The sequence below is a fragment of the Coptis chinensis genome, chromosome 4 (assembly GCF_015680905.1).
Source record: "Coptis chinensis isolate HL-2020 chromosome 4, ASM1568090v1, whole genome shotgun sequence".
In the NCBI taxonomy this organism is placed as follows: Eukaryota; Viridiplantae; Streptophyta; class Magnoliopsida; order Ranunculales; family Ranunculaceae; genus Coptis; species Coptis chinensis.
This window is the reverse complement of record NC_141459.1, coordinates 79120639-79132381: the sequence shown is the minus strand read 5'-3', so window position 1 is coordinate 79132381 and position 11743 is coordinate 79120639. Positions and strand designations below refer to the sequence as shown.

Genomic DNA, 11743 nt, shown 5'->3' with positions numbered 1-11743 from the left:
TTTTTCGTATAGAAGCTTACCACAAAAAAAACATCTCCATTTTTCATAATCAAGCTAGAATTATTAGTAGGCAAATGATAAGGAGAGATCATTCTCTCTAAATTTAGTGTGCACTTCGTATCGGCCGTTGGATGATATAATTATATGGTTTGGTGTGGTTTATCAGTTGTAGACTATACAACAATTTTGACCTCGGGAAGAATTTTTTTCATCCAACGGCTATTTTGCCTTGATCCATAGAGAGAATGATTTCTTCTTATCACAACTTTTATCAGTACCTTCTCACTGTGTTTAGATTCACTCATTGATGCCTCGTGGCTTCTGCAAAACGTTGGGCACTCACTTTCGGTGAAAGTAATCAACGTTAGAGAAGTTGTTGTCCTACACAAAAAGTCAAAAATAAGGGCCGTTACAAGTCGGTGGGAATCGGCACGTGTCGGTGGTGCATCAGTTACCTCGCCTCATCATTGTTATCGTTTTTGGTCAGAAAATATCTTCTTTGAGGTTAGTAGTTGTACGAACTCTTGACACGTGTCCCCATTTATTTCTGTTTTGGTGATCTTTGAGGAAAAAGGTCAAGACCTTTTAGTGCATGGTCTGATTAGCGAAAAGAAAAAAAAAAAAGCGACATAGTGAAGTCTAAATTATAGTGCTCGGACCCTACAACATTTCCTGCATTTGAAGTTCGAAGTACGAATTCTAAAGAAAATTTGCGACAATGTGCCTTTTGGGGACATTCTTATCGAAGCCAAATAGCCAATCAAACACAAAATATTGATTGACTGGTAAATTTCCAAGATATCTTCCTCCTTTCCAGTTACTTCTGATTAACAATTAAAATTTAAGCTACTTCTTACTTCGGTCCAGTACGAGACAGAAATATAACCCACACCGTAAAATTAGTGTTGCTACACCTACTGAAACAATTGTTTTTAACATAACAATAGTTTATATTTACTTCAAACTTGTGGAATATAAAACCTGTTAACCTTGTTTTTTTTCGAGCCTCTGACTACTGAATGTTGAATACTAAATAAGCCTACTATCTGAATGCGAAATAATGAATGCTAAAGGGTGATTTTGGACACATCCATAGAAACACTCCCGTATCCCAATTTTTAAATAAATAAATAAATTTGTTTTAGACACATTTAGTTCTTAAATTATCCTTATTTTTAGGGTCCTATTACTGCCAGACCCCAATTTGTGTTGGGCAGACCCCGAGTTGGGCCGAGTTGGGCGGGAATGCGCCCATTGGTTGGCTTGAACTCATAAATCATACACCCCCAACCAAATACCAATAAACCGCAAACCGGCAACCCCACAAACCCCCACACACACTCGATTTCCATTTCACGATTTCGCTTCAAACCCTCGATTTTTCGCACCAAAACCCACAAATACTCATAATCATCCCTTCTACTTAACTTAGCACAAATATCCTCTTTCTTTTCACACACTCTGTTTCTCTCGTTTCACACACATATTTTAAAATTTAAACAACTCGTAAGCTTTGCTTCTTCGGTTAAGATGTGATTTGATTAATGTGCATCCGAACAACCAAGATCCAATCATCCAACTAATCAACGATCATTGTACGAAGTCATTTTTTTTCTTTAGTTATTCTTTTGTTTCCTTTAGTCTTGGAAGAAGCACATATGATGGGAGTCAATTATCTCCATGAATATTTAGTGATTGATTGTGAGCTTCATTAGCATACATAAAAGACAAATACTATTTTGCTCAGATGACCCCATCATTTTCGCAAATTTGAACTCATTCAAAGGAAAGTTGGTGACTCAATTAAACTACCATCCATCTTGAATAAAATATTTTGCTTACGATTGTGAACCTTCTCTCGAGCTTTGTATCTGTTGACGCCAATGCTATTAATCATCGTAATGAAACCATGAATGGATTTGGCGGATAAACTCCAATATGGAGATTAAGGAAGGTCCGGTTGAGGTCGGTGCGAAGCATGCTAGGTATGAGGCAATGGAACCGAAAAGAACTGTTAGTGATATAAAGCATGAGGTGCATTCACAGCTTATACGTAATGCAAAGACCCACAAAAAAGAATGTCCGGTATTGCCAAAAGAGCTACTGAAACTGCATAGAGAAGTCGCTCAAAACACAACAAATTCTATAACTGTTGTCGCTCTTTTGCCTCTATAGCATTCATGGCTATATTCAATCTACCCGGTCGAAGACTTGCACCTTGGACGATCTTTGGGAAAGCCAACATTGCTGACAATGTTGGGTTTCAAGTGTTTTGCTTTTTAAATGCTACATCTCTGTTCATATCTCTAGCTGTTGTTGTGTTCAGATACAATATGTCAACTGGAATATAAAAAGTATATACCATCAGATTGCAAAACTCTGAAGCATTCTTAGAACTGTTTCATTTCTAGAATTAAATAAATTTTCCAAACAAATACAATACAGACCATATAAAGATTACACCAATGATCATTTTGCCGTTTTTGAGTGTTTGATAAGCCAATCAATGACACTGTCTATGTTGATCGAATCCTTGCATGAGATCATGTAGCAGCAGACTTCTCTATCTTTGATGGACTCCAGACCCCTTGTATGTATGTTTTTTTGGCATTTGGACGGTGTGGCCACACCGTTTGAGACTAAGTCCAAACGGTGTGGTGGCCGCCCAAAATGCAAAAAACAGCAAGTCATATTTTTCCAAGTACTAGTTTCAAACGACATGGCCACACCGTTCGAGACTAAGTCCAAACGGTGTGGCTACACCGTCCAAATGCCAAAAAAACAGAGAATTTTTTTTGCCAAGTTCAAATCTCAAACTACATGGCCACACCGTTTGGACTTAGTCTCAAACGGTGTGGCCATGTCGTTTGAGACTAATTACAAACGACATGGCCACACCGTTTGAGACTAAGTCCAAATGGTGTGGCCACACCGTCCAAATGCCAAAAAAACAGCAAGTCATATTTTTTCCAAGTTTTAGTTTCAAACGACATGGCCACACCGTTTTGGACCTAGTCCAAACGGTGTGACCATGTCGTTTGTGACTAACTTCAAACGTTGTGGCCACACCGTTCAAGTCGCAAAAAAACAGATAAATCGTTTTTTCCAAATTCAAATCCCAAACGACATGGCCACATCGTTTTGGACACAGTCCAGACGGTATGACGAGACCGTTTGGTGTGAAATACAAACGACCTAGCCGCGTCGTTTAATTACTACATGCATAATTATTACATGTATAATTATTACATGTATAATTATTACATGTATAATCACTGTACACATCAATAATTCCTACATGCATAATTATTACATGTATAATCACTGTACACATTAATAATTCCTACATGCAAAATTATTACATGCATAATTACTACATGCATAATTATTACATGTATAATCACTGTACACATCAATAATTTCTACATGCATAATTATTACATGTATAATTACTACATTCATAATTACGTTTTATATTTACCTTATTCTTATTAAATGCATCATCATCCATTCCTCTATTTTCTTCACTTTGAACTTGTTCTACATTCTCTTTTTGAATGGGGTCACTTGGAACTTGTTCTATATTTTCTTCTTGAATGGGGTCATGATGCATTACATTTTCTTCGTCATCTTCATGTTCTAAAATGGGGTTGGGCTCTTCCATTAGTGTTTAGTGTTAGGGTTTAAGGGTTTAAGGGTTTATGATTTTTTATGGTGGAAGAGAAGAGAATAAAAGAGAAGGGTTGAAAAGGTTGCAACAAGTCAAATTCACTTTGGTTTGGGGTCTGCCCAACACAAAACAACTTTTGGGACCAATGGCACATTTGTAATAAGTGTTTTAGTTTTTGGGGTCTGCCCAACACAATATGGGGTCCGGCAGTAACAAGTACCTATTTTTATTAGGCGTACCCCAGACCAAACAAGTCATTTATTATACATTTGGAATTTTGGATCCAATAAAAATCAATAAAGACTTGGCAACCAACAACCAGAAGTTTACATATTTTGTAACGTTAATTAGGATGGTGTACAATGCTCATCGTCTTCAAAGAGATGGCATTCTCAAGTAAATATATCTAATGTGCAATTCTTCCTTATATGAAACTCGACAATTTTCAATATTGATTGTTTTCAGGTGCTTCAACAAGTGTCCAGTAAACTGCTCCAAAAAATACACTGTCGCACAACATTTTGGCCCCTATATGATGAAAGCTTTAATATTAAACTAGTTTCAACATTAAAGAGGTTAATTTGCTAGTTTCAACATTTTCAACATGAGAACCGTATCGTGGCCTGGCTGATGAGAGATTACAGTCTGAAGGACTCCTGGGCTAAGTTGTTTAACATCATAGAGCCAATTAGAACCATGACTTCATCACGTCGGCTCGCGGTTAAAGGCGTATGCATAGTACACTCACCCCAGGAATTGATCGAGGGTCATGGGTGAACTGCCCTCGAGTCAATTTTGTGGTCTTCTTTTTATTTTACAATATATGGAGACTCCTGTCTAGGCTGATAGAAAGGGAATGAGAAAAGTGAGCAAGCTGGTGAGGGAGGTCTTCATTACAAAGAGGCTCATATAAACCCCATTTGAAGAACAAAAGAGACCATGGTGAGCGATTGACATACTATGATATGGTCTACTTTTGCTGACTTCTAAAATCCAAATTAAAATGCATGTTGGTTTAAATAGACACGTACAACAACCTTTGCAGATTAATTTTTATGATTCTAAGGTTTGTGACAAATGATACATAGGAGATAAAGAGAAAAAGAGAAAAAGAACAAAAGAAAAATTAGATAAGCAAGAGGATGCGTTATGAAGCTAGTTATTCAAACAGAGGATTATCCCTATAACTGCGAGTGTTTATGTTTCTAGAGTATCTGTCGGCTATATTAGCAACAACTTCCAAATCAAAATCAGATGCCATCTATTCTTTGGCCAGTATTATTTTCAAAAAAAAAAATCTCTAAACGTCTGGCAAATAACCATCAAATGTATGGGAGTATCACCAATTCCTACCTCCTACTATACCTAAACAATTTTTTTCCCTGTAGAAAATAGACCGGAAGAAGAAGAAGATTGCTGGAAAATAGAAAGTTGCGTGTTGTTTCCTTTTTTTTGTTTTTTTTTTTGCCCTATTGAAAATACCCCAAATTAAATTGAGAGATATATTTGGATTGAGTCAGTTATTGGGATATGACAAAAAATTTTGTTAGTTATAGGGTATGGGAGTGTTTTTTATGGGTGTGTCCAAGATCACCCATGCTAAACTCTAAAACTTTGTTTTGTTTTTGTTTTTTGTTTTTTTTTTTTAGGCTTTGAATGCTGAATATAAGTTATTTTGACCATTTTCCCAAATGAAATTGTAATTTCTTTTTACTAACATAATCTTTATATTTTGTTTGAAAATAATATATTATTGTCAACATTTTAAAAAATTATTTTATGAATAATGAAAACAAATAGTTTTGACTAAATAATGCAAACTAATATTGTTAAAAATGTATAGTTATATATAAAATCAATAATTAATGGGTGATCTTGGACACACTCATAAAAACACTCCCATACAATAAAATTGTTTTAGACACATTTATGTTCCGAAATTATCATTTTTTTTATTAGGCGTACCCAAGACAAAACAATTCATTTATTAAAATATATTAAGGATTCAATACTTAACCGTAGAATAAGTTTTTCACTTGTAACTGAAAAATAACAAAAACATGTTCTTCTTTTTCTATTAAAAAAATGATATTGATTTCTTCTCCAATAATTTCTTCTTTAGCAACATTTCTCTCACTAACAAACATGTAAGTATCAACTTTTAATTTGAATAAACCATATCAAAGTAATGGGGATGAATACCAACCTAATGAAGATGAATGAAAAAAAAAAATCAAAATCAAATTTTGACGAATGGGGAAAGAAGAAAATTGCTGGAAAAAAAGGCGTTTTTTTTTTTACCTCTATTGGAAATACTCCAAATTAATTTGGGAGATATTATTGAATTGAGGCGGTTATTGGGGTACGACAAAAACTTTAGTTAGTTATAGGGTACGAGAGTGTTTTTATGGGTGTGCCCCAAGATCACCCTAATTAATGTCATCACTTTTTATTTTGTTTTTCTTACATAAGAATTTTAAGTATATAAGGATATTATAATATAAAAAGGGGTTTTTAGGTTTTGGTCCTCCTAATAATAGGGTAATTAGGCTTTGGTCCACCAATGATCGATTATTAGGTTTTAGTCCTCCTAACCGTGAGTTGACCATGTTGACCAACGATGGATGTTCGCCCAACTCACATATTTTGCTATTACCCACAATACCCTTGACGTGCCTTACACGTGACTTATTGGTTTTTGAATAAAAAATATAAGACACGTGTCAAAATCTGAACATACATGAATGTTGAGGTTGGTTTGGGACTTGGTGAAATAGAACTTCTTATGCAAAATCATCATCATCATCATACCGTCATAAGGTTTGTGATGGTCGTGAAGATGCAAAAACTTGCGATGGTTTGTTTGGACAGGACGTTGATGTGCTGGAGTTAAATTTTTATGAGAAGCAAATTGTTGAGTTTACAACTTTTTTTTTTTTAAACAATAAGCTGGGGTTAGGCTGACCCCCACCTGTATCTATTAACCAAAACCAAAACGTACATATCTGGTGCCTAATGCATCCTCCTCTATGAGATTACTAAGTTCTCTATCTATTGAAGGTCCATAAAGCATTAGTTCATTACAATGAGAAGGAGCTAGTCCTGCAAGATGATCTGCAGGCCTATTGGCCTCTCTAAAAACATGTGAAAATTTACAATTCATGAAATTCAAAGCAGTGTCTAAAATGTGTGCCAACACATTCAAAGCAGTGTCTAAGAGTTTACAACTTATTTGGGTTGATTGGAGTATTAAACTGTTGTTGACTTTGTGGGAAAGGCATAAGAATGTGCAGAAGGATGTGGGTAAAGGTTGATTTTGGTTGATGGAATTTAGGTGTAGGTAATATTGGTGGGAGGGAAATTTAAGTTGTTGAGAAGATGGGTATATTGGGTGATGGTAAATTGAAGTGGGTACTGATTGTTTGAAGGAAGTGGGTGTGGGGTTGATGCCATGTAAACAGGGTGGCCGGGTATTGGAAGCATGGGTATGATGGACGGCAGAAAATTTGTGACTGGTTGGGTTTCAAGTTGTGGAAGAATGTTGAACTTGGGGTAAAAAAGCTGGTGCGCGCATTTCGGTTGGTGCGTTTTGGGTTGGCAGCATCATCTCTATCTTTATTTGTGGACTTTAATGTAACACCTTCTTGCTCTTCCATGATTAATCCACGTATAGACTCGAGTATGGATATTCGAAAATCTACTACAAACTTTGCAAAAGATTGATCCAAATCTGTTATGGTGAAACACATACTTGTATTTTCATCTTGGGAACACGTATCAACTGTTTTGGGGGCATCAAACCTTAGCTCTGGCAACCAAATGACAAAGCAGAAGCGAAGAAGAAACTCAAATTTTATGAGAAAAGTCTTCGATTGTTAATGTTGATTGATGGGTTTGATTACAAAACTTATCTCCCTCGTATAGACTAAGTGATGCCCCTATTAGAATAACTACTAAACAAAAATAATTTTAAAAGCAAATAATATATGATCTTACCCGTTAAAAATAGACCACGTGTCTCATCACATACCGTCGAATTGGCATCAAACTATAAAATTGGAGATAGTCAACTCGGTCAACATTGACCTCATAAGGGTATTGTGGGTAATAACAAAATATGTGAGTTGGGCTCCATCGTTGGTCAATGTGGTCAACTCACGGTTAGGAGGACCAAAACCTAATAATCGATCATTGGTGGACCAAAGCCTAATTACTCTATTATTAGGAGGACCAAAACCTAAAAACCCCATATAAAAACTTACATTTTAAATAAGAAAATACATTTTAAGTATAATATATTTTCACAGGTATGGTTGTCAGGTTGTGCCACAATATATGAAAGTGAGCATCGAATGAGGATGTCAAGTAAGACATCAAAGTCTTATTTCCAAAACAAACCCATAACCCATCGTCTCAAATTAAAAACCCACGATCTCTCATTCTGGATTGAAAACCCCATGCTCCATCTTTTTCAACCGGAATAAAAAACCTCATACTAGCTCCATTTCAAATTACTAGACAAAAATTTAAGAAGTTAAAATTAAATGAAGAAGATGGGTTCATCAATAATTGATGCGAGGTAACAAAAACAGATGGATTCTTGAGTTCTTCACTTAAAGTTGAAAGAGAAAATGGTAGTGTTTCGGCAATAAACTGCTTCAACACAACGAGAGCAATGGTAAAGAACACACTAAGAAACAGAGGAATTTAATGTTGGGGAAATGGAACCAAATAATGGTCGTTTCACGCATCCAAGATCGTTCTCTCAGGGATCAAGTTTCCACGTAGTTCCTTATGAAAAATAGTTTGATATTTATAGAGGTAGAGTAGATAGTCCTTGTAGCTCAAGTAATCTTGTTGCTTGAGTAATTGTGATAGAATATAACTCTCAACTGATAATTATCTCTTTGATAAGAAATGAAATCGGACATAAATCAATGTACATTAGTGGCAAGCCATGTGGCTAAGGTTCACCTTAGCCATATGAGTTAATGGGCCTGTACATTGATCCATGATATTAATGGGCTTTAGCCCCGTTGATTAAATGAATAAAATAGAGACCCTACTAATGGGCGTTTGCCACGTAGGTGGGGGTCGAAACACCGCCCCCTCTTTGTCATGCGAACAAAGTTCACATGGCAAAGAAGAGAAGAAAAACCAAGGAAAACTGAAATAATAAAAGAGGAAGCGGAGTGTATAATAAAGTATCGTGTGAACGGAAACGATAAGAAAATGGACAATCGGAAAAAATTCGTGAATTAGCGGAAGCGAAATAATGTCAAATAAATGTAGGCGGACGAATGGCGTAGTTAAAAGAAAAGATGGCTGAAAATGTACGAGAAAAAATAAAAGATGCACATAAATAAAATTGCAAAAGAAATTGAGTGGTAAAATGAAAATGTACTTAAGCGCGTCACGATAACTTATGAAAAGTTGAATTCGATGAAGCGTGCCAACGGAATAGCGATACTTAGATTATACCGTGGAAAATTAAACGTAGGGGCAGTATAGTAATAATAATAATAAAAAGGAAGTTAAATACTAATTGGACTCAAAGGTTTGGGATGAGATAAGAATGTAAAGTAGATAAGAATTGATCGACGGATGAAGTTTGGAACAGAAAAGAATCCCACGATGCTTGGAAAACATTTCGAACCTTATATAAGCGGTGTGCCCATGATGTCGCAAGCGACAAGAATTCTCATTCAAAACAGTTATCACGGACTTCTCAAAAGAAGGACGATAAGGTACGTACTATAAACTAAGTGATATCTAGGCGTTCTCTCCTTCTCTCTTACCTGTTCTTGGTTTTTTGAGTTTTGATATCGTATTGTGTACACCATATCACCCACTGTACAAACTATGGGCATGTGATAGGCAAGAGGAGAAGAAGGTAAAATAACAATTGAGGTTATTAAACTTGGGGGATTCAAAATCGATGTGAACACAGAAAAAGTAATTGGTGTTGGGGCCGATACGTGTTAATCCACCGACATCGTGTTAATCCACCGATACGTTCCTATGGTTCCCGGTAACTCCTCTCCTCATCGTCTTCATCTATTCTTACTATCGCACCAGTAAAAAGGTGATCGGAGCGACCACCAAAAAAAATCCGCGTATCGGCAAAAACTCAACCTGTTACTATGATTTGAAAAAAAAGCGTTTTGCATCTTGCACGAAACAAGCAAGATGTGAGAGGCGCGGTGTACATACAAGGTCCTCAAAGGAACCAACGGCGAACATGCGAAGATATCGCGGTAAGCATTTCTTTGTCGCGTTATCTTTTTTTTTTTTGCATCGCCTTTGAGCGTTGGAAATCTTTCCTTAGGATGACTTCTCTATAGAACATGTGGTGGCGACACAAAAGTGGATGGTGTATGCAAGGAACGAATTCCTACAGGAGCTGATGAGAAAAAAGAAAAATGGTGAAGGCGATACTGATGGAGTGATGGCGCCTCTTATTTGAAACTTTGTTCAAGAAAACATGATACCGTGCACTACCAGTAAAGGAGGGGCACCATACTTGCGCTCCTTTAATAAGGCCAGTGAACCCGGTTTTGGTGCTTTCTGACCCGGTTTTTTTTACAGGTAGAACTACCGTAGCGAAAAATAACCGAGAAGAAAACTCAATGACGATTGCAGACTTGGTGAGGTGGAAAGAAGGTGACAGGTACAACGACTACCTGGAACCGCGTCGATGGTCGCTTAAGGAAATACAGAAAATACTAGGACTCGGGAAATTTGAGATTGATGAAGTGTACGAATTTGAAACAAAAGTCGAAGAAGATGAAGTAGTTGGCTTACACACAATTAAATTGCAGGAATGCAATTCCGTTGAGCAAAGAAATTGCACAATTATTGGAGTGGTGGCAAATAGCGGGACAACTACCAATATCGTTCGGTTGATCTTTACGAGAGCGCACCGTTTACAAAATGAATTTAATGAAGGTTGGGGCTCAAGAAATCTTGGCGTTGATACGACCGAAAGCCATACTGACGAAAGGGTACATAAAATTTGAAGTTGAATTCAAGGATTCAAACAGAAGTTTTAAAGGGTTCCCAAAAGTATACACCGGATGGGATAGATTTCTGTACCGCTTGCGAGGGAAGTGGAATCCGACAGAATTTAAAGTGCCGAACAAATGTCGAGGTAAGCCAAAACATAAGTATTGAAATTTGTACTACGAATAAACTGTTGACTAACACGAGTTATTATTGTGTTTAACAGAGAACGCGAGTACACTACCAGACATTGAATTGGACAAGGAAGTGGAGAGCAACCTTCGTTTCTTCTTTCATGAATGTTCTGACGAAAGATTGGTAGATCTGAGCTACTTTGATGATATCGTTGATTTCCGACATTATGGGGGTATCGAACAACGCCCAATAGGTCAAGGAGACACATAGTGAAATGGCGAAGAAGAGTAAGAGTCTCAAAAATGCAATATTTGGCAGCGATAGCGATAGTGAAAAAAGAAGAGATGGAACGGAGTTAAACGGCCGAGAACTAGTGCTGAGTTTGCCAAGCAAAAAATGAATTGTACAAAAGAAGATGTGCCACAAGAAAACGGGCGAATGGAGACCAAGAGAGACAACCAACGTTACAATGTATGATGCCTCGAGGGATGAGACTACAATGCACCAAACATCCTAGACGAAATATAATACATACGCAACATCAAGAGGAAAAGGTATGTATCGTAGAAAACATAGATATGTAAAAGTGTGGTGAAATGTAATATCTCGGTCTGGTTTGGTATATACAGGAAAAGAATGGCGGGGAAAAGAACGAAATAGTGATACTTACAAAAGATAGTGCAGCGAAGAACACAAAGTTGGTGAAAGAAAACAAACGGCAAAACAAAATGCAGGAGCAAAGAATCCAACAACCACTGGCAAGTACCGTCAGGGGTAATACTACTCATGGAGGAAAACCACAGAATCTGTTAACAGTAAGTTGACCTTTGATTTTTACTATTGCGTTAGGACGGTAAAGAAATTTGTGTCCAACATTAAACCGATGAAAATTGCAGATGAAGCAGAGATGTTCAAGCTTGGAAGACGAAGTGAAGG

General features: G+C 36.8%; 1 pseudogene; it reads left to right on the top strand.

The window, feature by feature from the left end:
* The first annotated feature begins 1843 nt into the window (after window positions 1–1843).
* LOC147504970 (ankyrin repeat-containing protein At2g01680 pseudogene) lies at window positions 1844–2581 on the top strand (annotated as a pseudogene).
* Window positions 2582–11743: the final 9162 nt, after the last annotated feature.